The sequence below is a fragment of the Triturus cristatus genome, chromosome 3_2, assembly GCF_964204655.1.
Source record: "Triturus cristatus chromosome 3_2, aTriCri1.1, whole genome shotgun sequence".
In the NCBI taxonomy this organism is placed as follows: Eukaryota; Metazoa; Chordata; class Amphibia; order Caudata; family Salamandridae; genus Triturus; species Triturus cristatus.
The window spans coordinates 918,281,913-918,309,756 of NC_140584.1; the positions used below are offsets into that span (position 1 = coordinate 918,281,913).

A 27,844-nucleotide genomic window follows, 5' to 3' on the forward strand; every position below is an offset into this window, starting at 1 on the left:
TTGGGGAAACTAATCAAAGATGTTGCCGTACATTTGATCTGTGGTGCAACTGTTCAAAATTTAAAGGTAGCTTGAATGCTACAACGTTTGTTTCCACGCTTGCAACCTTAGCAGGTCCCTTCTCGCTAGTGATCAGTGTCACTCTTTTGGCTGTTTGACAGATGCTAATCTGGACCAACGATTTGGATTAAAAATCATCTGTATGATCTTGTGGAACCTGCAGTTTTTTGAAGAATTTTCCAACTCTCCCTGTGGTACAGCATTGGGTCAGGAACAGGCAGGCTGAATTTGATTGGTTGCTGATTTAAAATATGTAAATTTATAAAGCAGTGTCTCACCAGGATCTATTGAGTAGGCTTTAATGTAAATAAAGGCGTATGCGTGTGCATCTGTGGAATATTATCTTGTGGAGTAAAAAATATGTTTATATTTATATGTTTTTATTTCCGTTGATGATGCCGAACCTTGTCTTACTGTAAGTAGGAAGGGTTTCCACCCTTTCTGTCTGTGTGAGCTATAAAGAATTTTGTTAAGACTATACTTTCAGGGATCATTTCTATAGTTTTTAACTGAGGAAATGTGTTTGAAAGTGTCTGGTCTTCGCGAACCACGAGGAAGAATTGTAGTTTTCTCTTTTGGGCGTGAAGTGAGTGAACAGTGTTGCATTCATGTAGCTGCTGTTTGCTATTGATGATCGTTCCTGTTCCTTTCAGGAGGATTGGAGAAAGAGAACACAAACTGAGTGGTTAGCTTTTATTTTTGGGTGTAAGAAAGTCTATCAGTTTCTAATTTCTTGTTTAGTTTGTCATTTCTTTTTTGATTTCTTTGGTTTCTTGTAACTTAACTGTTGAGTATATGAATACTTATTAGAAGCTGTTGAGCTTTCTTGGACTTGTGGTTTTTGCAAGAGGTTCTCTTTGAAAGGCACCTCTCACCATCAGTTGATAATTTGGTATGTTATTTATAAAAAAAGCTTTGTTTTTCGAACATGGATAGTAAAGAGTACATTTTAAATGGACTGTGCGTATGAGCTATTTGTAGAGCCTAGACTTCTGCAAGGCAACTACTGCTACTCAAAAGATTTATCACTCTTTCGAATAGACTGTTTAAAGAAACCTGCTAATGCTAGTTAGGCCGTTTAGAGTAAGAGGAAGCGTAACACCCAGGCTTCTTACAACTTACAAGGCTGCGGTGGATCTTAGACTGCTAAGGATGAAAAACTACTCCTTTGGTATTTGTTAAAGTTTTCACAGGAATTCGTGCGGTGCAAAGCAGAAGTAAGGGACTGCGTCTGTTTACTTTTCATTATAAAAGCTTGCGTGCTCAGCACAAAATCTTGCAGCTCCCAACAAGCCCCTGTGCAACCCTTAGTACATCAAGGGCTTGATGCATTCGAACTTTGGAATTTTGCAAGATCCATTGGGGGACAGAGGAGTTGCAACGATCGAATAATGGTCAGAACGAGCCACCTGCTCCAGCAAGTGCCATTTTTTTGGTTCTCCTGGTTCAAGTTAGAGTATTCTTACTTCATTGACGGGAATGTTGTGATATCAGTATAGACTTTCTGCCTCGGGTATCACATTGATTAAATGTTCTATCCCCTCGATATAGAAGCTCAGCTTTAACTTGAGTCTATAACTCAAACAGAGGGTATTTAATGACCATTGTAGCCCCCTGTAGCGTTGTCCTATGTTATTTTAGAACACTGGAAGATTGAGAGCCTCATGTAGAGAATCGGAATATCAGCTGGTTGTAAATAGTAAAATAAGCCCTGTGCCTTGAAAGTTCTATAGCTGTAATGGCTACAACCCCAAATGCCACCATTTTGGATATCCACTTTGCTGCGACACCTATGAAACGAGGTAGGTGGGCTGGCGCCAGGCCGTAAATTGTAGAAGTTTACAGTTTGGTGACAGGCCAGGTGAATACCCAGAGCCTTTGCCTCTTCTTGGCTTTGTAAGAGTCTGGGGCATCGCCCGACTGCTTTTCCAGCCATGGTCTGTTTTTACGTAAAAATTACAAAGTTGAGACCATATTGTGATAGCCTTTTAGCCTGCCCCAAGAGGCGATTTTCCTGGTCCCCTTTCTTGTGTTTGTCCAGTGCCTTCAACTTTAGTCTATCATGCTGAATTAAACTTTAGTTAGCTGCATAGATTGCAGCGTCAGGTTTTAATTATCTATCACTGATCTGCTGAGAGCTTAGCCAGGTGGCAGAAAAAATGCTCTTGTGATATCTTCCTGTAACCCTTGGACAGCTTGGAATAGAGTTATAAAACTCTTTGTCTTGATATGTTATGTAGAATCAAGATTGAAATAGTATTTGTAAGTGGCCCAAAGGTGTTGCAGATAAGTTCTGATCTAAAAAGGAAGGGCACAGGCAGAGTTTAATTTTTGAAACAACTGTCTACTGTTGATGGCCGTTCCTTTCTTCATTTGAGGATATGCTGTAAAACGGAATTATATACTGAAAAGTTCAATTCCTGTTCTAATCAATATTAGATACAAAACGTTTCTGGCAAGTATTCACTTCCCAGTGTAAAAAGTCTTCTGTACACAAAACATAAACTATATTTTGGATACTTCTGTAGTGCTGAGACACCTAAAGGTCTTTTAGCTTTGAAAAGCTGCATGAATTCAAGCTGGGTGGTAGTACAAGTTGTTCATGTGAACGCTTTCTTAGATAGCCAGGCATTCAGGGCTCTTCTGAAAGTGATAGGTTCCGTTATCTCCCGTATGTGCTGCAAGAGGTTTTTCACTAAGTCTGGACCCCCGTCGAAGTTCATCGTCAGCTTAGAGTCTTACATGTGAACTGGGGAACAGTTAGGGGCATATCAGCAAGCTGGTGATAAAAAATGATCGCCTAATTAGCAAGGTCACGCTAACGCGTGAAACCTTGCATTAGCGTCGGGATTCCTAACGCCCAGCTTTGCATCTCTAATGAGATGCAAAGTGGGCGTACCTGACCTGACATGACAGGAGAAATGTCGCTAAGCGACATTTCTCCTATCATCAAGGCCCACGCTATGAAGCATAGCGGCAGGAAAAGTAGCGATAACCCCTGTTATTGCTACTTTCCTTACGCCTGCTTCAGGACTGACTTAGCCATGGTATCCTATGTAAGGTGGATATCATGGCTAAGTTTGTGAGTCCCTATCAGCAAGCTAACGCCACACTTCGTGACATTATCGCTGGGTTTCCAGCGATTATCTCACGTTAGGCAGTTAGCGTTAGGATTTTTATCGTTTTTGAGATAAGCGTTGCTAATAGCACGTTATCTCAGCGATAATAATCCACGCTAGCCGGCGATAATTATCCTAGCGCTAAGTGCGCTTAGCGATAATTATCGCCGGTTGTTGCTGATATGCCCCTTAGTTTGTTTGGGGAAACTAATCAAAGATGTTGCCGTACATTTGATCTGTGGTGCAACTGTTCAAAATTTAAAGGTAGCTTGAATGCTACAACGTTTGTTTCCACGCTTGCAACCTTAGCAGGTCCCTTCTCGCTAGTGATCAGTGTCACTCTTTTGGCTGTTTGACAGATGCTAATCTGGACCAACTATTTGGATTAAAAATCATCTGTATGATCTTGTGGAACCTGCAGTTTTTTGAAGAATTTTCCAACTCTCCCTGTGGTACAGCATTGGGTCAGGAACAGGCAGGCTGAATTTGATTGGTTGCTGATTTAAAATATGTAAATTTATAAAGCAGTGTCTCACCAGGATCTATTGAGTAGGCTTTAATGTAAATAAAGGCGTATGCGTGTACATCTGTGGAATATTATCTTGTGGAGTAAAAAATATGTTTATATTTATATGTTTTTATTTCCGTTGATGATGCCGAACCTTGTCTTACTGTAAGTAGGAAGGGTTTCCACCCTTTCTGTCTGTGTGAGCTATAAAGAATTTTGTTAAGACTATACTTTCAGGGATCATTTCTATAGTTTTTAACTGAGGAAATGTGTTTGAAAGTGTCTGGTCTTCGCTAACCACGAGGAAGAATTGTAGTTTTCTCTTTTGGGCGTGAAGTGAGTGAACAGTGTTGCATTCATGTAGCTGCTGTTTGCTATTGATGATCGTTCCTGTTCCTTTCAGGAGGATTGGAGAAAGAGAACACAAACTGAGTGGTTAGCTTTTATTTTTGGGTGTAAGAAAGTCTATCAGTTTCTAATTTCTTGTTTAGTTTGTCATTTCTTTTTTGATTTCTTTGGTTTCTTGTAACTTAACTGTTAAGTATATGAATACTTATTAGAAGCTGTTGAGCTTTCTTGGACTTGTGGTTTTTGCAAGAGGTTCTCTTTGAAAGGCACCTCTCACCATCAGTTGATAATTTGGTATGTTATTTATAAAAAAAGCTTTGTTTTTCGAACATGGATAGTAAAGAGTACATTTTAAATGGACTGTGCGTATGAGCTATTTGTAGAGCCTAGACTTCTGCAAGGCAGCTACTGCTACTCAAAAGATTTATCACTCTTTCGAATAGACTGTTTAAAGAAACCTGCTAATGCTAGTTAGGCCGTTTAGAGTAAGAGGAAGCGTAACACCCTGGCTTCTTACAACTTACAAGGCTGCGGTGGATCTTAGACTGCTTAGGATGAAAAACTACTCCTTTGGTATTTGTTAAAGTTTTCACAGCTATTCGTGCGGTGCAGCTTGCGTGCTCAGCAGAAAATCTTGCAGCTCCCAACAAGCCCCTGTGCAACCCTTAGTACATCAAGGGCTTGATGCATTCGAACTTTGGAATTTTGCAAGATCCATTGGGGGACAGAGGAGTTGCAACGATCGAATAATGGTCAGAACGAGCCACCTGCTCCAGCAAGTGCCATTTTTTTGGTTCTCCTGGTTCAAGTTAGAGTATTCTTACTTCATTGACGGGAATGTTGTGATATCAGTATAGACTTTCTGCCTCGGGTATCACATTGATTAAATGTTCTATCCCCTCGATATAGAAGCTCAGCTTTAACTTGAGTCTATAACTCAAACAGAGGGTATTTAATGACCATTGTAGCCCCCTGTAGCGTTGTCCTATGGTATTTTAGAACACTGGAAGATTGAGAGCCTCATGTAGAGAATCGGAATATCAGCTGGTTGTAAATAGTAAAATAAGCCCTGTGCCTTGAAAGTTCTATAGCTGTAATGGCTAGAACCCCAAATGCCACCATTTTGGATATCCACTATGCTGCGACACCTATGAAACGAGGTAGGTGGGCTGGCGCCAGGCCGTAAATTGTAGAAGTTTACAGTTTGGTGACAGGCCAGGTGAATACCCAGAGCCTTTGCCTCTTCTTGGCTTTGTAAGAGTCTGGGGCATCGCCCGACTGTTTTTCCAGCCATGGTCTGTTTTTACGTAAAAATTACAAAGTTGAGACCATATTGTGATAGCCTTTTAGCCTGCCCCAAGAGGCGATTTTCCTGCTCCCCTTTCTTGTGTTTGTCCAGTGCCTTCAACTTTAGTCTATCATGCTGAATTAAACTTTAGTTAGCTGCAGAGATTGCAGTGTCAGGTTTTAATTATCTATCACTGATCTGCTGAGAGCTTAGTCAGGTGGCAGAAAAAATGCTCTTGTGATATCTTCCTGTAACCCTTGGACAGCTTGGCATAGAGTTATAAAACTCTTTGTCTTGATATGTTATGTAGAGTCAAGATTGAAATAGTATTTGTAAGTGGCCCAAAGGTGTTGCAGATAAGTTCTGATCTAAAAAGGAAGGGCACAGGCAGAGTTTAATTTTTGAAACAACTGTCTACTGTTGATGGCCGTTCCTTTCTTCATTTGAGGATATGCTGTAAAACGGAATTATATACTGAAAAGTTCAATTCCTGTTCTAATCAATATTAGATACAAAACGTTTCTGGCAAGTATTCACTTCCCAGTGTAAAAAGTCTTCTGTACACAAAACATAAACTATATTTTGGATACTTCTGTAGTGCTGAGACACCTAAAGGTCTTTTAGCTTTGAAAAGCTGCATGAATTCAAGCTGGGTGGTAGTACAAGTTGTTCATGTGAACGCTTTCTTAGATAGCCAGGCATTCAGGGCTCTTCTGAAAGTGATAGGTTCCGTTATCTCCCGTATGTGCTGCAACAGGTTTTTCACTAAGTCTGGACCCCTGTCGAAGTTCATCGTCTGCTTAGAATCTTACATGTGAACTGGGGAACAGTTAGGGGCATATCATCAAGCTGGTGATAAAAAATGATCGCCTAATTAGCAAGGTCACGCTAACGCGTGAAACCTTGCATTAGCGTCGGGATTCCTAACGCCCAGCTTTGCATCTCTAATGAGATGCAAAGTGGGCGTACCTGACCTGACATGACAGGAGAAATGTCGCTAAGCGACATTTCTCCTATCATCAAGGCCCACGCTATGAAGCATAGCAGCAGGAAAAGTAGCGATAACCCCTGTTATTGCTACTTTCCTTACGCCTGCTTCAGGACTGACTTAGCCATGGTATCCTATGTAAGGTGGATATCATGGCTAAGTTTGTGAGTCCCTATCAGCAAGCTAACGCCACACTTCGTGACATTATCGCTGGGTTTCCAGCGATAATCTCACGTTAGGCAGTTAGCGTTAGGATTTTTATCGTTTTTGAGATAAGCGTTGCTAATAGCACGTTATCTCAGCGATAATAATCCACGCTAGCCGGCGATAATTATCCTAGCGCTAAGTGCGCTTAGCGATAATTATCGCCGGTTGTTGCTGATATGCCCCTTAGTTTGTTTGGGGAAACTAATCAAAGATGTTGCCGTACATTTGATCTGTGGTGCAACTGTTCAAAATTTAAAGGTAGCTTGAATGCTACAACGTTTGTTTCCACGCTTGCAACCTTAGCAGGTCCCTTCTCGCTAGTGATCAGTGTCACTCTTTTGGCTGTTTGACAGATGCTAATCTGGACCAACTATTTGGATTAAAAATCATCTGTATGATCTTGTGGAACCTGCAGTTTTTTGAAGAATTTTCCAACTCTCCCTGTGGTACAGCATTGGGTCAGGAACAGGCAGGCTGAATTTGATTGGTTGCTGATTTAAAATATGTAAATTTATAAAGCAGTGTCTCACCAGGATCTATTGAGTAGGCTTTAATGTAAATAAAGGCGTATGCGTGTGCATCTGTGGAATATTATCTTGTGGAGTAAAAAATATGTTTATATTTATATGTTTTTATTTCCGTTGATGATGCCGAACCTTGTCTTACTGTAAGTAGGAAGGGTTTCCACCCTTTCTGTCTGTGTGAGCTATAAAGAATTTTGTTAAGACTATACTTTCAGGGATCATTTCTATAGTTTTTAACTGAGGAAATGTGTTTGAAAGTGTCTGGTCTTCGCTAACCACGAGGAAGAATTGTAGTTTTCTCTTTTGGGCGTGAAGTGAGTGAACAGTGTTGCATTCATGTAGCTGCTGTTTGCTATTGATGATCGTTCCTGTTCCTTTCAGGAGGATTGGAGAAAGAGAACACAAACTGAGTGGTTAGCTTTTATTTTTGGGTGTAAGAAAGTCTATCAGTTTCTAATTTCTTGTTTAGTTTGTCATTTCTTTTTTGATTTCTTTGGTTTCTTGTAACTTAACTGTTGAGTATATGAATACTTATTAGAAGCTGTTGAGCTTTCTTGGACTTGTGGTTTTTGCAAGAGGTTCTCTTTGAAAGGCACCTCTCACCATCAGTTGATAATTTGGTATGTTATTTATAAAAAAAGCTTTGTTTTTCGAACATGGATAGTAAAGAGTACATTTTAAATGGACTGTGCGTATGAGCTATTTGTAGAGCCTAGACTTCTGCAAGGCAACTACTGCTACTCAAAAGATTTATCACTCTTTCGAATAGACTGTTTAAAGAAACCTGCTAATGCTAGTTAGGCCGTTTAGAGTAAGAGGAAGCGTAACACCCAGGCTTCTTACAACTTACAAGGCTGCGGTGGATCTTAGACTGCTAAGGATGAAAAACTACTCCTTTGGTATTTGTTAAAGTTTTCACAGGAATTCGTGCGGTGCAAAGCAGAAGTAAGGGACTGCGTCTGTTTACTTTTCATTATAAAAGCTTGCGTGCTCAGCACAAAATCTTGCAGCTCCCAACAAGCCCCTGTGCAACCCTTAGTACATCAAGGGCTTGATGCATTCGAACTTTGGAATTTTGCAAGATCCATTGGGGGACAGAGGAGTTGCAACGATCGAATAATGGTCAGAACGAGCCACCTGCTCCAGCAAGTGCCATTTTTTTGGTTCTCCTGGTTCAAGTTAGAGTATTCTTACTTCATTGACGGGAATGTTGTGATATCAGTATAGACTTTCTGCCTCGGGTATCACATTGATTAAATGTTCTATCCCCTCGATATAGAAGCTCAGCTTTAACTTGAGTCTATAACTCAAACAGAGGGTATTTAATGACCATTGTAGCCCCCTGTAGCGTTGTCCTATGTTATTTTAGAACACTGGAAGATTGAGAGCCTCATGTAGAGAATCGGAATATCAGCTGGTTGTAAATAGTAAAATAAGCCCTGTGCCTTGAAAGTTCTATAGCTGTAATGGCTACAACCCCAAATGCCACCATTTTGGATATCCACTTTGCTGCGACACCTATGAAACGAGGTAGGTGGGCTGGCGCCAGGCCGTAAATTGTAGAAGTTTACAGTTTGGTGACAGGCCAGGTGAATACCCAGAGCCTTTGCCTCTTCTTGGCTTTGTAAGAGTCTGGGGCATCGCCCGACTGCTTTTCCAGCCATGGTCTGTTTTTACGTAAAAATTACAAAGTTGAGACCATATTGTGATAGCCTTTTAGCCTGCCCCAAGAGGCGATTTTCCTGGTCCCCTTTCTTGTGTTTGTCCAGTGCCTTCAACTTTAGTCTATCATGCTGAATTAAACTTTAGTTAGCTGCATAGATTGCAGCGTCAGGTTTTAATTATCTATCACTGATCTGCTGAGAGCTTAGCCAGGTGGCAGAAAAAATGCTCTTGTGATATCTTCCTGTAACCCTTGGACAGCTTGGAATAGAGTTATAAAACTCTTTGTCTTGATATGTTATGTAGAATCAAGATTGAAATAGTATTTGTAAGTGGCCCAAAGGTGTTGCAGATAAGTTCTGATCTAAAAAGGAAGGGCACAGGCAGAGTTTAATTTTTGAAACAACTGTCTACTGTTGATGGCCGTTCCTTTCTTCATTTGAGGATATGCTGTAAAACGGAATTATATACTGAAAAGTTCAATTCCTGTTCTAATGAACATTAGATACAAAACGTTTCTGGCAAGTATTCACTTCCCAGTGTAAAAAGTCTTCTGTACACAAAACATAAACTATATTTTGGATACTTCTGTAGTGCTGAGACACCTAAAGGTCTTTTAGCTTTGAAAAGCTGCATGAATTCAAGCTGGGTGGTAGTACAAGTTGTTCATGTGAACGCTTTCTTAGATAGCCAGGCATTCAGGGCTCTTCTGAAAGTGATAGGTTCCGTTATCTCCCGTATGTGCTGCAAGAGGTTTTTCACTAAGTCTGGACCCCCGTCGAAGTTCATCGTCTGCTTAGAGTCTTACATGTGAACTGGGGAACAGTTAGGGGCATATCATCAAGCTGGTGATAAAAAATGATCGCCTAATTAGCAAGGTCACGCTAACGCGTGAAACCTTGCATTAGCGTCGGGATTCCTAACGCCCAGCTTTGCATCTCTAATGAGATGCAAAGTGGGCGTACCTGACCTGACATGACAGGAGAAATGTCGCTAAGCGACATTTCTCCTATCATCAAGGCCCACGCTATGAAGCATAGCGGCAGGAAAAGTAGCGATAACCCCTGTTATTGCTACTTTCCTTACGCCTGCTTCAGGACTGACTTAGCCATGGTATCCTATGTAAGGTGGATATCATGGCTAAGTTTGTGAGTCCCTATCAGCAAGCTAACGCCACACTTCGTGACATTATCGCTGGGTTTCCAGCGATAATCTCACGTTAGGCAGTTAGCGTTAGGATTTTTATCGTTTTTGAGATAAGCGTTGCTAATAGCACGTTATCTCAGCGATAATAATCCACGCTAGCCGGCGATAATTATCCTAGCGCTAAGTGCGCTTAGCGATAATTATCGCCGGTTGTTGCTGATATGCCCCTTAGTTTGTTTGGGGAAACTAATCAAAGATGTTGCGGTACATTTGATCTGTGGTGCAACTGTTCAAAATTTAAAGGTAGCTTGAATGCTACAACGTTTGTTTCCACGCTTGCAACCTTAGCAGGTCCCTTCTCGCTAGTGATCAGTGTCACTCTTTTGGCTGTTTGACAGATGCTAATCTGGAACAACTATTTGGATTAAAAATCATCTGTATGATCTTGTGGAACCTGCAGTTTTTTGAAGAATTTTCCAACTCTTCCTGTGGTACAGCATTGGGTCAGGAACAGGCAGGCTGAATTTGATTGGTTGCTGATTTAAAATATGTAAATTTATAAAGCAGTGTCTCACCAGGATCTATTGAGTAGGCTTTAATGTAAATAAAGGCGTATGCGTGTGCATCTGTGGAATATTATCTTGTGGAGTAAAAAATATGTTTATATTTATATGTTTTTATTTCCGTTGATGATGCCGAACCTTGTCTTACTGTAAGTAGGAAGGGTTTCCACCCTTTCTGTCTGTGTGAGCTATAAAGAATTTTGTTAAGACTATACTTTCAGGGATCATTTCTATAGTTTTTAACTGAGGAAATGTCTTTGAAAGTGTCTGGTCTTCGCTAACCACGAGGAAGAATTGTAGTTTTCTCTTTTGGGCGTGAAGTGAGTGAACAGTGTTGCATTCATGTAGCTGCTGTTTGCTATTGATGATCGTTCCTGTTCCTTTCAGGAGGATTGGAGAAAGAGAACACAAACTGAGTGGTTAGCTTTTATTTTTGGGTGTAAGAAAGTCTATCAGTTTCTAATTTCTTGTTTAGTTTGTCATTTCTTTTTTGATTTCTTTGGTTTCTTGTAACTTAACTGTTAAGTATATGAATACTTATTAGAAGCTGTTGAGCTTTCTTGGACTTGTGGTTTTTGCAAGAGGTTCTCTTTGAAAGGCACCTCTCACCATCAGTTGATAATTTGGTATGTTATTTATAAAAAAAGCTTTGTTTTTCGAACATGGATAGTAAAGAGTACATTTTAAATGGACTGTGCGTATGAGCTATTTGTAGAGCCTAGACTTCTTCAAGGCAACTACTGCTACTCAAAAGATTTATCACTCTTTCGAATAGACTGTTTAAAGAAACCTGCTAATGCTAGTTAGGCCGTTTAGAGTAAGAGGAAGCGTAACACCCTGGCTTCTTACAACTTACAAGGCTGCGGTGGATCTTAGACTGCTTAGGATGAAAAATTACTCCTTTGGTATTTGTTAAAGTTTTCACAGCTATTCGTGCGGTGCAGCTTGCGTGCTCAGCAGAAAATCTTGCAGCTCCCAACAAGCCCCTGTGCAACCCTTAGTACATCAAGGGCTTGATGCATTCGAACTTTGGAATTTTGCAAGATCCATTGGGGGACAGAGGAGTTGCAACGATCGAATAATGGTCAGAACGAGCCACCTGCTCCAGCAAGTGCCATTTTTTTGGTTCTCCTGGTTCAAGTTAGAGTATTCTTACTTCATTGACGGGAATGTTGTGATATCAGTATAGACTTTCTGCCTCGGGTATCACATTGATTAAATGTTCTATCCCCTCGATATAGAAGCTCAGCTTTAACTTGAGTCTATAACTCAAACAGAGGGTATTTAATGACCATTGTAGCCCCCTGTAGTGTTGTCCTATGGTATTTTAGAACACTGGAAGATTGAGAGCCTCATGTAGAGAATCGGAATATCAGCTGGTTGTAAATAGTAAAATAAGCCCTGTGCCTTGAAAGTTCTATAGCTGTAATGGCTAGAACCCCAAATGCCACCATTTTGGATATCCACTATGCTGCGACACCTATGAAACGAGGTAGGTGGGCTGGCGCCAGGCCGTAAATTGTAGAAGTTTACAGTTTGGTGACAGGCCAGGTGAATACCCAGAGCCTTTGCCTCTTCTTGGCTTTGTAAGAGTCTGGGGCATCGCCCGACTGTTTTTCCAGCCATGGTCTGTTTTTACGTAAAAATTACAAAGTTGAGACCATATTGTGATAGCCTTTTAGCCTGCCCCAAGAGGCGATTTTCCTGGTCCCCTTTCTTGTGTTTGTCCAGTGCCTTCAACTTTAGTCTATCATGCTGAATTAAACTTTAGTTAGCTGCATAGATTGCAGCGTCAGGTTTTAATTATCTATCACTGATCTGCTGAGAGCTTAGCCAGGTGGCAGAAAAAATGCTCTTGTGATATCTTCCTGTAACCCTTGGACAGCTTGGCATAGAGTTATAAAACTCTTTGTCTTGATATGTTATATAGAATCAAGATTGAAATAGTATTTGTAAGTGGCCCAAAGGTGTTGCAGATAAGTTCTGATCTAAAAAGGAAGGGCACAGGCAGAGTTTAATTTTTGAAACAACTGTCTACTGTTGATGGCCGTTCCTTTCTTCATTTGAGGATATGCTGTAAAACGGAATTATATACTGAAAAGTTCAATTCCTGTTCTAATCAATATTAGATACAAAACGTTTCTGGCAAGTATTCACTTCCCAGTGTAAAAAGTCTTCTGTACACAAAACATGAACTATATTTTGGATACTTCTGTAGTGCTGAGACACCTAAAGGTCTTTTAGCTTTGAAAAGCTGCATGAATTCAAGCTGGGTGGTAGTACAAGTTGTTCATGTGAACGCTTTCTTAGATAGCCAGGCATTCAGGGCTCTTCTGAAAGTGATAGGTTCCGTTATCTCCCGTATGTGCTGCAAGAGGTTTTTCACTAAGTCTGGACCCCCGTCGAAGTTCATCGTCTGCTTAGAGTCTTACATGTGAACTGGGGAACAGTTAGGGGCATATCATCAAGCTGGTGATAAAAAATGATCGCCTAATTAGCAAGGTCACGCTAACGCGTGAAACCTTGCATTAGCGTCGGGATTCCTAACGCCCAGCTTTGCATCTCTAATGAGATGCAAAGTGGGCTTACCTGACCTGACATGACAGGAGAAATGTCGCTAAGCGACATTTCTCCTATCATCAAGGCCCACGCTATGAAGCATAGCGGCAGGAAAAGTAGCGATAACCCCTGTTATTGCTACTTTCCTTACGCCTGCTTCAGGACTGACTTAGCCATGGTATCCTATGTAAGGTGGATATCATGGCTAAGTTTGTGAGTCCCTATCAGCAAGCTAACGCCACACTTCGTGACATTATCGCTGGGTTTCCAGCGATTATCTCAAGTTAGGCAGTTAGCGTTAGGATTTTTATCGTTTTTGAGATAAGCGTTGCTAATAGCACGTTATCTCAGCGATAATAATCCACGCTAGCCGGCGATAATTATCCTAGCGCTAAGTGCGCTTAGCGATAATTATCGCCGGTTGTTGCTGATATTGCCCCTTAGTTTGTTTGGGGAAACTAATCAAAGATGTTGCCGTACATTTGATCTGTGGTGCAACTGTTCAAAATTTAAAGGTAGCTTGAATGCTACAACGTTTGTTTCCACGCTTGCAACCTTAGCAGGTCCCTTCTCGCTAGTGATCAGTGTCACTCTTTTGGCTGTTTGACAGATGCTAATCTGGACCAACTATTTGGATTAAAAATCATCTGTATGATCTTGTGGAACCTGCAGTTTTTTGAAGAATTTTCCAACTCTCCCTGTGGTACAGCATTGGGTCAGGAACAGGCAGGCTGAATTTGATTGGTTGCTGATTTAAAATATGCAAATTTATAAAGCAGTGTCTCACCAGGATCTATTGAGTAGGCTTTAATGTAAATAAAGGCGTATGCGTGTGCATCTGTGGAATATTATCTTGTGGAGTAAAAAATATGTTTATATTTATATGTTTTTATTTCCGTTGATGATGCCGAACCTTGTCTTACTGTAAGTAGGAAGGGTTTCCACCCTTTCTGTCTGTGTGAGCTATAAAGAATTTTATTAAGACTATACTTTCAGGGATCATTTCTATAGTGTTTAACTGAGGAAATGTGTTTGAAAGTGTCTGGTCTTTGCTAACCACGAGGAAGAATTGTAGTTTTCTCTTTTGGGCGTGAAGTGAGTGAACAGTGTTGCATTCATGTAGCTGCTGTTTGCTATTGATGATCGTTCCTGTTCCTTTCAGGAGGATTGGAGAAAGAGAACACAAACTGAGTGGTTAGCTTTTATTTTTGGGTGTAAGAAAGTCTATCAGTTTCTAATTTCTTGTTTAGTTAGTCATTTCTTTTTTGATTTCTTTGGTTTCTTGTAACTTAACTGTTGAGTATATGAATACTTATTAGAAGCTGTTGAGCTTTCTTGGACTTGTGGTTTTTGCAAGAGGTTCTCTTTGAAAGGCACCTCTCACCATCAGTTGATAATTTGGTATGTTATTTATAAAAAAGCTTTGTTTTTCGAACATGGATAGTAAAGAGTACATTTTAAATGGACTGTGCGTATGAGCTATTTGTAGAGCCTAGACTTCTGCAAGGCAACTACTGCTACTCAAAAGATTTATCACTCTTTCGAATAGACTGTTTAAAGAAACCTGCTAATGCTAGTTAGGCCGTTTAGAGTAAGAGGAAGCGTAACACCCTGGCTTCTTACAACTTACAAGGCTGCGGTGGATCTTAGACTGCTTAGGATGAAAAACTACTCCTTTGGTATTTGTTAAAGTTTTCACAGCTATTCGTGCGGTGCAAAGCAGAAGTAAGGGACTGCGTCTGTTTACTTTTCATTATAAAAGCTTGCGTGCTCAGCAGAAAATCTTGCAGCTCCCAACAAGCCCCTGTGCAACCCTTAGTACATCAAGGGCTTGATGCATTCGAACTTTGGAATTTTGCAAGATCCATTGGGGGACAGAGGAGTTGCAACGATCGAATAATGGTCAGAACGAGCCACCTGCTCCAGCAAGTGCCATTTTTTTGGTTCTCCTGGTTCAAGTTAGAGTATTCTTACTTCATTGACGGCAATGTTGTGATATCAGTATAGACTTTCTGCCTCGGGTATCACATTGATTAAATGTTCTATCCCCTCGATATAGAAGCTCAGCTTTAACTTGAGTCTATAACTCAAACAGAAGGTATTTAATGACCATTGTAGCCCCCTGTAGCGTTGTCCTATGGTATTTTAGAACACTGGAAGATTGAGAGCCTCATGTAGAGAATCGGAATATCAGCTGGTTGTAAATAGTAAAATAAGCCCTGTGCCTTGAAAGTTCTATAGCTGTAATGGCTAGAACCCCAAATGCCACCATTTTGGATATCCACTATGCTGCGACACCTATGAAACGAGGTAGGTGGGCTGGCGCCAGGCCGTAAATTGTAGAAGTTTACAGTTTGGTGACAGGCCAGGTGAATACCCAGAGCCTTTGCCTCTTCTTGGCTTTGTAAGAGTCTGGGGCATCGCCCGACTGCTTTTCCAGCCATGGTCTGTTTTTACGTAAAAATTACAAAGTTGAGACCATATTGTGATAGCCTTTTAGCCTGCCCCAAGAGGCGATTTTCCTGGTCCCCTTTCTTGTGTTTGTCCAGTGCCTTCAACTTTAGTCTATCATGCTGAATTAAACTTTAGTTAGCTGCATAGATTGCAGCGTCAGGTTTTAATTATCTATCACTGATCTGCTGAGAGCTTAGCCAGGTGGCAGAAAAAATGCTCTTGTGATATCTTCCTGTAACCCTTGGACAGCTTGGCATAGAGTTATAAAACTCTTTGTCTTGATATGTTATGTAGAGTCAAGATTGAAATAGTATTTGTAAGTGGCCCAAAGGTGTTGCAGATAAGTTCTGATCTAAAAAGGAAGGGCACAGGCAGAGTTTAATTTTTGAAACAACTGTCTACTGTTGATGGCCGTTCCTTTCTTCATTTCAGGATATGCTGTAAAACGGAATTATATACTGAAAAGTTCAATTCCTGTTCTAATCAATATTAGATACAAAACGTTTCTGGCAAGTATTCACTTCCCAGTGTAAAAAGTCTTCTGTACACAAAACATAAACTATATTTTGGATACTTCTGTAGTGCTGAGACACCTAAAGGTCTTTTAGCTTTGAAAAGCTGCATGAATTCAAGCTGGGTGGTAGTACAAGTTGTTCATGTGAACGCTTTCTTAGATAGCCAGGCATTCAGGGCTCTTCTGAAAGTGATAGGTTCCGTTATCTCCCGTATGTGCTGCAAGAGGTTTTTCACTAAGTCTGGACCCCCGTCGAAGTTCATCGTCAGCTTAGAGTCTTACATGTGAACTGGGGAACAGTTAGGGGCATATCAGCAAGCTGGTGATAAAAAATGATCGCCTAATTAGCAAGGTCACGCTAACGCGTGAAACCTTGCATTAGCGTCGGGATTCCTAACGCCCAGCTTTGCATCTCTAATGAGATGCAAAGTGGGCGTACCTGACCTGACATGACAGGAGAAATGTCGCTAAGCGACATTTCTCCTATCATCAAGGCCCACGCTATGAAGCATAGCGGCAGGAAAAGTAGCGATAACCCCTGTTATTGCTACTTTCCTTACGCCTGCTTCAGGACTGACTTAGCCATGGTATCCTATGTAAGGTGGATATCATGGCTAAGTTTGTGAGTCCCTATCAGCAAGCTAACGCCACACTTCGTGACATTATCGCTGGGTTTCCAGCGATTATCTCACGTTAGGCAGTTAGCGTTAGGATTTTTATCGTTTTTGAGATAAGCGTTGCTAATAGCACGTTATCTCAGCGATAATAATCCACGCTAGCCGGCGATAATTATCCTAGCGCTAAGTGCGCTTAGCGATAATTATCGCCGGTTGTTGCTGATATGCCCCTTAGTTTGTTTGGGGAAACTAATCAAAGATGTTGCCGTACATTTGATCTGTGGTGCAACTGTTCAAAATTTAAAGGTAGCTTGAATGCTACAACGTTTGTTTCCACGCTTGCAACCTTAGCAGGTCCCTTCTCGCTAGTGATCAGTGTCACTCTTTTGGCTGTTTGACAGATGCTAATCTGGACCAACTATTTGGATTAAAAATCATCTGTATGATCTTGTGGAACCTGCAGTTTTTTGAAGAATTTTCCAACTCTCCCTGTGGTACAGCATTGGGTCAGGAACAGGCAGGCTGAATTTGATTGGTTGCTGATTTAAAATATGTAAATTTATAAAGCAGTGTCTCACCAGGATCTATTGAGTAGGCTTTAATGTAAATAAAGGCGTATGCGTGTGCATCTGTGGAATATTATCTTGTGGAGTAAAAAATATGTTTATATTTATATGTTTTTATTTCCGTTGATGATGCCGAACCTTGTCTTACTGTAAGTAGGAAGGGTTTCCACCCTTTCTGTCTGTGTGAGCTATAAAGAATTTTGTTAAGACTATACTTTTAGGGATCATTTCTATAGTTTTTAACTGAGGAAATGTGTTTGAAAGTGTCTGGTCTTCGCTAACCACGAGGAAGAATTGTAGTTTTCTCTTTTGGGCGTGAAGTGAGTGAACAGTGTTGCATTCATGTAGCTGCTGTTTGCTATTGATGATCGTTCCTGTTCCTTTCAGGAGGATTGGAGAAAGAGAACACAAACTGAGTGGTTAGCTTTTATTTTTGGGTGTAAGAAAGTCTATCAGTTTCTAATTTCTTGTTTAGTTTGTCATTTCTTTTTTGATTTCTTTGGTTTCTTGTAACTTAACTGTTAAGTATATGAATACTTATTAGAAGCTGTTGAGCTTTCTTGGACTTGTGCTTTTTGCAAGAGGTTCTCTTTGAAAGGCACCTCTCACCATCAGTTGATAATTTGGTATGTTATTTATAAAAAAAGCTTTGTTTTTCGAACATGGATAGTAAAGAGTACATTTTAAATGGACTGTGCGTATGAGCTATTTGTAGAGCCTAGACTTCTGCAAGGCAAATACTGCTACTCAAAAGATTTATCACTCTTTCGAATAGACTGTTTAAAGAAACCTGCTAATGCTAGTTAGGCCGTTTAGAGTAAGAGGAAGCGTAACACCCTGGCTTCTTACAACTTACAAGGCTGCGGTGGATCTTAGACTGCTTAGGATGAAAAACTACTCCTTTGGTATTTGTTAAAGTTTTCACAGCTATTCGTGCGGTGCAAAGCAGAAGTAAGGGACTGCGTCTGTTTACTTTTCATTATAAAAGCTTGCGTGCTCAGCAGAAAATCTTGCAGCTCCCAACAAGCCCCTGTGCAACCCTTAGTACATCAAGGGCTTGATGCATTCGAACTTTGGAATTTTGCAAGATCCATTGGGGGACAGAGGAGTTGCAACGATCGAATAATGGTCAGAACGAGCCACCTGCTCCAGCAAGTGCCATTTTTTTGGTTCTCCTGGTTCAAGTTAGAGTATTCTTACTTCATTGACGGGAATGTTGTGATATCAGTATAGACTTTCTGCCTCGGGTATCACATTGATTAAATGTTCTATCCCCTCGATATAGAAGCTCAGCTTTAACTTGAGTCTATAACTCAAACAGAGGGTATTTAATGACCATTGTAGCCCCCTGTAGCGTTGTCCTATGGTATTTTAGAACACTGGAAGATTGAGAGCCTCATGTAGAGAATCGGAATATCAGCTGGTTGTAAATAGTAAAATAAGCCCTGTGCCTTGAAAGTTCTATAGCTGTAATGGCTAGAACCCCAAATGCCACCATTTTGGATATCCACTATGCTGCGACACCTATGAAACGAGGTAGGTGGGCTGGCGCCAGGCCGTAAATTGTAGAAGTTTACAGTTTGGTGACAGGCCAGGTGAATACCCAGAGCCTTTGCCTCTTCTTGGCTTTGTAAGAGTCTGGGGCATCGCCCGACTGTTTTTCCAGCCATGGTCTGTTTTTACGTAAAAATTACAAAGTTGAGACCATATTGTGATAGCCTTTTAGCCTGCCCCAAGAGGCGATTTTCCTGCTCCCCTTTCTTGTGTTTGTCCAGTGCCTTCAACTTTAGTCTATCATGCTGAATTAAACTTTAGTTAGCTGCAGAGATTGCAGTGTCAGGTTTTAATTATCTATCACTGATCTGCTGAGAGCTTAGTCAGGTGGCAGAAAAAATGCTCTTGTGATATCTTCCTGTAACCCTTGGACAGCTTGGCATAGAGTTATAAAACTCTTTGTCTTGATATGTTATGTAGAGTCAAGATTGAAATAGTATTTGTAAGTGGCCCAAAGGTGTTGCAGATAAGTTCTGATCTAAAAAGGAAGGGCACAGGCAGAGTTTAATTTTTGAAACAACTGTCTACTGTTGATGGCCGTTCCTTTCTTCATTTGAGGATATGCTGTAAAACGGAATTATATACTGAAAAGTTCAATTCCTGTTCTAATCAATATTAGATACAAAACGTTTCTGGCAAGTATTCACTTCCCAGTGTAAAAAGTCTTCTGTACACAAAACATAAACTATATTTTGGATACTTCTGTAGTGCTGAGACACCTAAAGGTCTTTTAGCTTTGAAAAGCTGCATGAATTCAAGCTGGGTGGTAGTACAAGTTGTTCATGTGAACGCTTTCTTAGATAGCCAGGCATTCAGGGCTCTTCTGAAAGTGATAGGTTCCGTTATCTCCCGTATGTGCTGCAAGAGGTTTTTCACTAAGTCTGGACCCCTGTCGAAGTTCATCGTCTGCTTAGAGTCTTACATGTGAACTGGGGAACAGTTAGGGGCATATCATCAAGCTGGTGATAAAAAATGATCGCCTAATTAGCAAGGTCACGCTAACGCGTGAAACCTTGCATTAGCGTCGGGATTCCTAACGCCCAGCTTTGCATCTCTAATGAGATGCAAAGTGGGCGTACCTGACCTGACATGACAGGAGAAATGTCGCTAAGCGACATTTCTCCTATCATCAAGGCCCACGCTATGAAGCATAGCGGCAGGAAAAGTAGCGATAACCCCTGTTATTGCTACTTTCCTTACGCCTGCTTCAGGACTGACTTAGCCATGGTATCCTATGTAAGGTGGATATCATGGCTAAGTTTGTGAGTCCCTATCAGCAAGCTAACGCCACACTTCGTGACATTATCGCTGGGTTTCCAGCGATAATCTCACGTTAGGCAGTTAGCGTTAGGATTTTTATCGTTTTTGAGATAAGCGTTGCTAATAGCACGTTATCTCAGCGATAATAATCCACGCTAGCCGGCGATAATTATCCTAGCGCTAAGTGCGCTTAGCGATAATTATCGCCGGTTGTTGCTGATATGCCCCTTAGTTTGTTTGGGGAAACTAATCAAAGATGTTGCCGTACATTTGATCTGTGGTGCAACTGTTCAAAATTTAAAGGTAGCTTGAATGCTACAACGTTTGTTTCCACGCTTGCAACCTTAGCAGGTCCCTTCTCGCTAGTGATCAGTGTCACTCTTTTGGCTGTTTGACAGATGCTAATCTGGACCAACTATTTGGATTAAAAATCATCTGTATGATCTTGTGGAACCTGCAGTTTTTTGAAGAATTTTCCAACTCTCCCTGTGGTACAGCATTGGGTCAGGAACAGGCAGGCTGAATTTGATTGGTTGCTGATTTAAAATATGTAAATTTATAAAGCAGTGTCTCACCAGGATCTATTGAGTAGGCTTTAATGTAAATAAAGGCGTATGCGTGTGCATCTGTGGAATATTATCTTGTGGAGTAAAAAATATGTTTATATTTATATGTTTTTATTTCCGTTGATGATGCCGAACCTTGTCTTACTGTAAGTAGGAAGGGTTTCCACCCTTTCTGTCTGTGTGAGCTATAAAGAATTTTGTTAAGACTATACTTTCAGGGATCATTTCTATAGTTTTTAACTGAGGAAATGTGTTTGAAAGTGTCTGGTCTTCGCTAACCACGAGGAAGAATTGTAGTTTTCTCTTTTGGGCGTGAAGTGAGTGAACAGTGTTGCATTCATGTAGCTGCTGTTTGCTATTGATGATCGTTCCTGTTCCTTTCAGGAGGATTGGAGAAAGAGAACACAAACTGAGTGGTTAGCTTTTATTTTTGGGTGTAAGAAAGTCTATCAGTTTCTAATTTCTTGTTTAGTTTGTCATTTCTTTTTTGATTTCTTTGGTTTCTTGTAACTTAACTGTTGAGTATATGAATACTTATTAGAAGCTGTTGAGCTTTCTTGGACTTGTGGTTTTTGCAAGAGGTTCTCTTTGAAAGGCACCTCTCACCATCAGTTGATAATTTGGTATGTTATTTATAAAAAAAGCTTTGTTTTTCGAACATGGATAGTAAAGAGTACATTTTAAATGGACTGTGCGTATGAGCTATTTGTAGAGCCTAGACTTCTGCAAGGCAACTACTGCTACTCAAAAGATTTATCACTCTTTCGAATAGACTGTTTAAAGAAACCTGCTAATGCTAGTTAGGCCGTTTAGAGTAAGAGGAAGCGTAACACCCAGGCTTCTTACAACTTACAAGGCTGCGGTGGATCTTAGACTGCTAAGGATGAAAAACTACTCCTTTGGTATTTGTTAAAGTTTTCACAGGAATTCGTGCGGTGCAAAGCAGAAGTAAGGGACTGCGTCTGTTTACTTTTCATTATAAAAGCTTGCGTGCTCAGCACAAAATCTTGCAGCTCCCAACAAGCCCCTGTGCAACCCTTAGTACATCAAGGGCTTGATGCATTCGAACTTTGGAATTTTGCAAGATCCATTGGGGGACAGAGGAGTTGCAACGATCGAATAATGGTCAGAACGAGCCACCTGCTCCAGCAAGTGCCATTTTTTTGGTTCTCCTGGTTCAAGTTAGAGTATTCTTACTTCATTGACGGGAATGTTGTGATATCAGTATAGACTTTCTGCCTCGGGTATCACATTGATTAAATGTTCTATCCCCTCGATATAGAAGCTCAGCTTTAACTTGAGTCTATAACTCAAACAGAGGGTATTTAATGACCATTGTAGCCCCCTGTAGCGTTGTCCTATGTTATTTTAGAACACTGGAAGATTGAGAGCCTCATGTAGAGAATCGGAATATCAGCTGGTTGTAAATAGTAAAATAAGCCCTGTGCCTTGAAAGTTCTATAGCTGTAATGGCTACAACCCCAAATGCCACCATTTTGGATATCCACTTTGCTGCGACACCTATGAAACGAGGTAGGTGGGCTGGCGCCAGGCCGTAAATTGTAGAAGTTTACAGTTTGGTGACAGGCCAGGTGAATACCCAGAGCCTTTGCCTCTTCTTGGCTTTGTAAGAGTCTGGGGCATCGCCCGACTGCTTTTCCAGCCATGGTCTGTTTTTACGTAAAAATTACAAAGTTGAGACCATATTGTGATAGCCTTTTAGCCTGCCCCAAGAGGCGATTTTCCTGGTCCCCTTTCTTGTGTTTGTCCAGTGCCTTCAACTTTAGTCTATCATGCTGAATTAAACTTTAGTTAGCTGCATAGATTGCAGCGTCAGGTTTTAATTATCTATCACTGATCTGCTGAGAGCTTAGCCAGGTGGCAGAAAAAATGCTCTTGTGATATCTTCCTGTAACCCTTGGACAGCTTGGAATAGAGTTATAAAACTCTTTGTCTTGATATGTTATGTAGAATCAAGATTGAAATAGTATTTGTAAGTGGCCCAAAGGTGTTGCAGATAAGTTCTGATCTAAAAAGGAAGGGCACAGGCAGAGTTTAATTTTTGAAACAACTGTCTACTGTTGATGGCCGTTCCTTTCTTCATTTGAGGATATGCTGTAAAACGGAATTATATACTGAAAAGTTCAATTCCTGTTCTAATGAACATTAGATACAAAACGTTTCTGGCAAGTATTCACTTCCCAGTGTAAAAAGTCTTCTGTACACAAAACATAAACTATATTTTGGATACTTCTGTAGTGCTGAGACACCTAAAGGTCTTTTAGCTTTGAAAAGCTGCATGAATTCAAGCTGGGTGGTAGTACAAGTTGTTCATGTGAACGCTTTCTTAGATAGCCAGGCATTCAGGGCTCTTCTGAAAGTGATAGGTTCCGTTATCTCCCGTATGTGCTGCAAGAGGTTTTTCACTAAGTCTGGACCCCCGTCGAAGTTCATCGTCTGCTTAGAGTCTTACATGTGAACTGGGGAACAGTTAGGGGCATATCATCAAGCTGGTGATAAAAAATGATCGCCTAATTAGCAAGGTCACGCTAACGCGTGAAACCTTGCATTAGCGTCGGGATTCCTAACGCCCAGCTTTGCATCTCTAATGAGATGCAAAGTGGGCGTACCTGACCTGACATGACAGGAGAAATGTCGCTAAGCGACATTTCTCCTATCATCAAGGCCCACGCTATGAAGCATAGCGGCAGGAAAAGTAGCGATAACCCCTGTTATTGCTACTTTCCTTACGCCTGCTTCAGGACTGACTTAGCCATGGTATCCTATGTAAGGTGGATATCATGGCTAAGTTTGTGAGTCCCTATCAGCAAGCTAACGCCACACTTCGTGACATTATCGCTGGGTTTCCAGCGATAATCTCACGTTAGGCAGTTAGCGTTAGGATTTTTATCGTTTTTGAGATAAGCGTTGCTAATAGCACGTTATCTCAGCGATAATAATCCACGCTAGCCGGCGATAATTATCCTAGCGCTAAGTGCGCTTAGCGATAATTATCGCCGGTTGTTGCTGATATGCCCCTTAGTTTGTTTGGGGAAACTAATCAAAGATGTTGCCGTACATTTGATCTGTGGTGCAACTGTTCAAAATTTAAAGGTAGCTTGAATGCTACAACGTTTGTTTCCACGCTTGCAACCTTAGCAGGTCCCTTCTCGCTAGTGATCAGTGTCACTCTTTTGGCTGTTTGACAGATGCTAATCTGGACCAACTATTTGGATTAAAAATCATCTGTATGATCTTGTGGAACCTGCAGTTTTTTGAAGAATTTTCCAACTCTCCCTGTGGTACAGCATTGGGTCAGGAACAGGCAGGCTGAATTTGATTGGTTGCTGATTTAAAATATGTAAATTTATAAAGCAGTGTCTCACCAGGATCTATTGAGTAGGCTTTAATGTAAATAAAGGCGTATGCGTGTACATCTGTGGAATATTATCTTGTGGAGTAAAAAATATGTTTATATTTATATGTTTTTATTTCCGTTGATGATGCCGAACCTTGTCTTACTGTAAGTAGGAAGGGTTTCCACCCTTTCTGTCTGTGTGAGCTATAAAGAATTTTGTTAAGACTATACTTTCAGGGATCATTTCTATAGTTTTTAACTGAGGAAATGTGTTTGAAAGTGTCTGGTCTTCGCTAACCACGAGGAAGAATTGTAGTTTTCTCTTTTGGGCGTGAAGTGAGTGAACAGTGTTGCATTCCTGTAGCTGCTGTTTGCTATTGATGATCGTTCCTGTTCCTTTCAGGAGGATTGGAGAAAGAGAACACAAACTGAGTGGTTAGCTTTTATTTTTGGGTGTAAGAAAGTCTATCAGTTTCTAATTTCTTGTTTAGTTTGTCATTTCTTTTTTGATTTCTTTGGTTTCTTGTAACTTAACTGTTAAGTATATGAATACTTATTAGAAGCTGTTGAGCTTTCTTGGACTTGTGGTTTTTGCAAGAGGTTCTCTTTGAAAGGCACCTCTCACCATCAGTTGATAATTTGGTAGTTATTTATAAAAAAAGCTTTGTTTTTCGAACATGGATAGTAAAGAGTACATTTTAAATGGACTGTGCGTATGAGCTATTTGTAGAGCCTAGACTTCTGCAAGGCAGCTACTGCTACTCAAAAGATTTATCACTCTTTCGAATAGACTGTTTAAAGAAACCTGCTAATGCTAGTTAGGCCGTTTAGAGTAAGAGGAAGCGTAACACCCTGGCTTCTTACAACTTACAAGGCTGCGGTGGATCTTAGACTGCTTAGGATGAAAAACTACTCCTTTGGTATTTGTTAAAGTTTTCACAGCTATTCGTGCGGTGCAGCTTGCGTGCTCAGCAGAAAATCTTGCAGCTCCCAACAAGCCCCTGTGCAACCCTTAGTACATCAAGGGCTTGATGCATTCGAACTTTGGAATTTTGCAAGATCCATTGGGGGACAGAGGAGTTGCAACGATCGAATAATGGTCAGAACGAGCCACCTGCTCCAGCAAGTGCCATTTTTTTGGTTCTCCTGGTTCAAGTTAGAGTATTCTTACTTCATTGACGGGAATGTTGTGATATCAGTATAGACTTTCTGCCTCGGGTATCACATTGATTAAATGTTCTATCCCCTCGATATAGAAGCTCAGCTTTAACTTGAGTCTATAACTCAAACAGAGGGTATTTAATGACCATTGTAGCCCCCTGTAGCGTTGTCCTATGGTATTTTAGAACACTGGAAGATTGAGAGCCTCATGTAGAGAATCGGAATATCAGCTGGTTGTAAATAGTAACATAAGCCCTGTGCCTTGAAAGTTCTATAGCTGTAATGGCTAGAACCCCAAATGCCACCATTTTGGATATCCACTATGCTGCGACACCTATGAAACGAGGTAGGTGGGCTGGCGCCAGGCCGTAAATTGTAGAAGTTTACAGTTTGGTGACAGGCCAGGTGAATACCCAGAGCCTTTGCCTCTTCTTGGCTTTGTAAGAGTCTGGGGCATCGCCCGACTGCTTTTCCAGCCATGGTCTGTTTTTACGTAAAAATTACAAAGTTGAGACCATATTGTGATAGCCTTTTAGCCTGCCCCAAGAGGCGATTTTCCTGGTCCCCTTTCTTGTGTTTGTCCAGTGCCTTCAACTTTAGTCTATCATGCTGAATTAAACTTTAGTTAGCTGCAAAGATTGCAGCGTCAGGTTTTAATTATCTATCACTGATCTGCTGAGAGCTTAGCCAGGTGGCAGAAAAAATGCTCTTGTGATATCTTCCTGTAACCCTTGGACAGCTTGGCATAGAGTTATAAAACTCTTTGTCTTGATATGTTATGTAGAATCAAGATTGAAATAGTATTTGTAAGTGGCCCAAAGGTGTTGCAGATAAGTTCTGATCTAAAAAGGAAGGGCACAGGCAGAGTTTAATTTTTGAAACAACTGTCTACTGTTGATGGCCGTTCCTTTCTTCATTTGAGGATATGCTGTAAAACGGAATTATATACTGAAAAGTTCAATTCCTGTTCTAATAAATATTAGATACAAAACGTTTCTGGCAAGTATTCACTTCCCAGTGTAAAAAGTCTTCTGTACACAAAACATAAACTATATTTTGGATACTTCTGTAGTGCTGAGACACCTAAAGGTCTTTTAGCTTTGAAAAGCTGCATGAATTCAAGCTGGGTGGTAGTACAAGTTGTTCATGTGAACGCTTTCTTAGATAGCCAGGCATTCAGGGCTCTTCTGAAAGTGATAGGTTCCGTTATCTCCCGTATGTGCTGCAAGAGGTTTTTCACTAAGTCTGGACCCCCGTCGAAGTTCATCGTCTGCTTAGAGTCTTACATGTGAACTGGGGAACAGTTAGGGGCATATCATCAAGCTGGTGATAAAAAATGATCGCCTAATTAGCAAGGTCACGCTAACGCGTGAAACCTTGCATTAGCGTCGGGATTCCTAACGCCCAGCTTTGCATCTCTAATGAGATGCAAAGTGGGCGTACCTGACCTGACATGACAGGAGAAATGTCGCTAAGCGACATTTCTCCTATCATCAAGGCCCACGCTATGAAGCATAGCGGCAGGAAAAGTAGCGATAACCCCTGTTATTGCTACTTTCCTTACGCCTGCTTCAGGACTGACTTAGCCATGGTATCCTATGTAAGGTGGATATCATGGCTAAGTTTGTGAGTCCCTATCAGCAAGCTAACGCCACACTTCGTGACATTATCGCTGGGTTTCCAGCGATAATCTCACGTTAGGCAGTTAGCGTTAGGATTTTTATCGTTTTTGTGATAAGCGTTGCTAATAGCACGTTATCTCAGCGATAATAATCCACGCTAGCCGGCGATAATTATCCTAGCGCTAAGTGCGCTTAGCGATAATTATCGCCGGTTGTTGCTGATATGCCCCTTAGTTTGTTTGGGGAAACTAATAAAAGATGTTGCCGTACATTTGATCTGTGGTGCAATTGTTCAAAATTTAAAGGTAGCTTGAATGCTACAACGTTTGTTTCCACGCTTGCAACCTTAGCAGGTCCCTTCTCGCTAGTGATCAGTGTCACTCTTTTGGCTGTTTGACAGATGCTAATCTGGACCAACTATTCGGATTAAAAATCATCTGTATGATCTTGTGGAACCTGCAGTTTTTTGAAGAATTTTCCAACTCTCCCTGTGGTACAGCATTGGGTCAGGAACAGGCAGGCTGAATTTGATTGGTTGCTGATTTAAAATATGCAAATTTATAAAGCAGTGTCTCACCAGGATCTATTGAGTAGGCTTTAATGTAAATAAAGGCGTATGCATGTGCATCTGTGGAATATTATCTTGTGGAGTAAAAAATATGTTTATATTTATATGTTTTTATTTCCGTTGATGATGCCGAACCTTGTCTTACTGTAAGTAGGAAGGGTTTCCACCCTTTCTGTCTGTGTGAGCTATAAAGATTTTTGTTAAGACTATACTTTCAGGGATCATTTCTATAGTTTTTAACTGAGGAAATGTGTTTGAAAGTGTCTTGTCTTCGCTAACCACGAGGAAGAATTGTAGTTTTCTCTTTTGGGCGTGAAGTGAGTGAACAGTGTTGCATTCCTGTAGCTGCTGTTTGCTATTGATGATCGTTCCTGTTCCTTTCAGGAGGATTGGAGAAAGAGAACACAAACTGAGTGGTTAGCTTTTATTTTTGGGTGTAAGAAAGTCTATCAGTTTCTAATTTCTTGTTTAGTTTGTCATTTCTTTTTTGATTTCTTTGGTTTTTTGTAACTTAACTGTTGAGTATATGAATACTTATTAGAAGCTGTTGAGCTTTCTTGGACTTGTGGTTTTTGCAAGAGGTTCTCTTTGAAAGGCACCTCTCACCATCAGTTGATAATTTGGTATGTTAT

The 27,844-nt window shown here is 40.8% G+C and overlaps 9 non-coding genes across 9 annotated transcripts; all 9 read left to right on the plus strand.

Moving 5' to 3' along the window:
• The first annotated feature begins 531 nt into the window (after positions 1–531).
• LOC146858669 (small nucleolar RNA U3) lies at positions 532–747 on the plus strand. The gene has a single exon (XR_014980648.1). It is a non-coding gene; the product is annotated as a small nucleolar RNA U3 (small nucleolar RNA).
• A 3,161-nt stretch (positions 748–3,908) lies between these two features.
• Positions 3,909–4,124, plus strand: LOC146858670 (small nucleolar RNA U3). Its single transcript, XR_014980591.1, has one exon. It is a non-coding gene; the product is annotated as a small nucleolar RNA U3 (small nucleolar RNA).
• Positions 4,125–7,241: 3,117 nt separating this feature from the next.
• On the plus strand, positions 7,242–7,457 carry LOC146858671 (small nucleolar RNA U3). Its single transcript, XR_014980592.1, has one exon. It is a non-coding gene; the product is annotated as a small nucleolar RNA U3 (small nucleolar RNA).
• A 3,161-nt stretch (positions 7,458–10,618) lies between these two features.
• Positions 10,619–10,834, plus strand: LOC146858672 (small nucleolar RNA U3). Its single transcript, XR_014980161.1, has one exon. It is a non-coding gene; the product is annotated as a small nucleolar RNA U3 (small nucleolar RNA).
• A 3,118-nt stretch (positions 10,835–13,952) lies between these two features.
• Positions 13,953–14,168, plus strand: LOC146858673 (small nucleolar RNA U3). Its single transcript, XR_014980660.1, has one exon. It is a non-coding gene; the product is annotated as a small nucleolar RNA U3 (small nucleolar RNA).
• A 3,160-nt stretch (positions 14,169–17,328) lies between these two features.
• Positions 17,329–17,544, plus strand: LOC146858674 (small nucleolar RNA U3). The gene has a single exon (XR_014980535.1). It is a non-coding gene; the product is annotated as a small nucleolar RNA U3 (small nucleolar RNA).
• A 3,161-nt stretch (positions 17,545–20,705) lies between these two features.
• LOC146858675 (small nucleolar RNA U3) lies at positions 20,706–20,921 on the plus strand. Its single transcript, XR_014980593.1, has one exon. It is a non-coding gene; the product is annotated as a small nucleolar RNA U3 (small nucleolar RNA).
• Positions 20,922–24,082: 3,161 nt separating this feature from the next.
• On the plus strand, positions 24,083–24,298 carry LOC146858676 (small nucleolar RNA U3). Its single transcript, XR_014980527.1, has one exon. It is a non-coding gene; the product is annotated as a small nucleolar RNA U3 (small nucleolar RNA).
• Positions 24,299–27,414: 3,116 nt separating this feature from the next.
• Positions 27,415–27,630, plus strand: LOC146858677 (small nucleolar RNA U3). The gene has a single exon (XR_014980515.1). It is a non-coding gene; the product is annotated as a small nucleolar RNA U3 (small nucleolar RNA).
• The last annotated feature ends 214 nt before the right edge of the window (positions 27,631–27,844 follow it).